This window comes from Ambystoma mexicanum, unplaced genomic scaffold (assembly GCF_040938575.1).
Source record: "Ambystoma mexicanum isolate Mex_15411 unplaced genomic scaffold, UKY_AmexF1_1 Mex_scaf84, whole genome shotgun sequence".
Classification (NCBI taxonomy): Eukaryota; Metazoa; Chordata; class Amphibia; order Caudata; family Ambystomatidae; genus Ambystoma; species Ambystoma mexicanum.
Window position 1 is genome coordinate 293,912 of NW_027182504.1, and position 1,195 is coordinate 295,106.

Here is a 1,195-nt window from a genome sequence, read left to right on the forward strand (position 1 = left end):
CGATAACGGGGAAGGTGTACTTGGACAACAATTGGGAGATAGGAGTGATTGGCAGCAACATGGTAACAAAGGAAACTATCTCAACTATCAAGGCACACAACCACAGATGTTGGATGACTTGGATCAAGTACGTGCCCATGCTCACGTGGATAGAGACGGATGAAGACCCAATAACAATACTGCCGCTGACTGTGTTACTCACCGGTGAGATGAGTGCGTGGAACCGGGGAGTATCCAAAACCCAGGAAGTTGCTTGAAGAGCTTTGGGTAGGGCCTCTACCCAAGCCTCCTCTCTGTGAGGGAATAAGACATTCAAAATGATATGACCACTTGCTGTATTTAACCAGACAAGGGGACTGATCACCCAGAAGGGAGGGGAGAAAGCGCACCGCCACGAACCAGGCTGTAAAGGAAGAACAACAAGTGAGTAATACGAAGGTAACAGTTGTCCCCTGTAAGCCTTACTAACTGATGGGATACCTGGGCTTTTTCCCCCCGTAGGATAGAAGAACAGTACAATCCGGGAATCACCTAGGAATATAACAAGACTTAGTATCTAACTGGCTTAAACTATGACACAATTCAAGAGGTGGACAGGATCTTACCAGTGGAGAATGAATGGAGGATTTGAGTAGCTTATAACACAACGACAGGGATAAAATAAGAAAAAGGAAATGTTAGTAGTAGGATGCTAATACCCGGGCGGCACGAGAGTCGCACTGGATTCGGGATGGTGCACAGCTGCAGAGCGTCCTTGAGTGCACGGATAAAACAGGTGCATTCCAAATGTTCCGTTTGTGAAGCAGAAAGTCTTACCACTGATGAACGAAGAATGATGACAACAACCAGTCGGGATGGTAGTTCCAGGGAAGGTAAGTGGAAGGCAGGTAAGGTCTGGCGCGATGCAGAACAACCAGTCGGGATGGCTATTCCTGAGATAGGTAAGTCGAAGGCAGGCAAGGTCTGGTACACTAGGGGACATGGACTATGGCAAAAGCGCGTAGAAAAGAAGTCCAGCAGAAAATCGGTTTTCGGTACACAGGCAGGCAATAACAAAGACAATTTTTTTCTAGCGGGGTCCGTGAAGCAAAAACAGGTTCGGTACACGGGAAGGCAGTTCAATAAGGGTATTCCAAAAATAGAGGGTCCAGTAAACAGTCCGAGTCAAATCCGTAAGAACAAGGAGGTTTAGCAA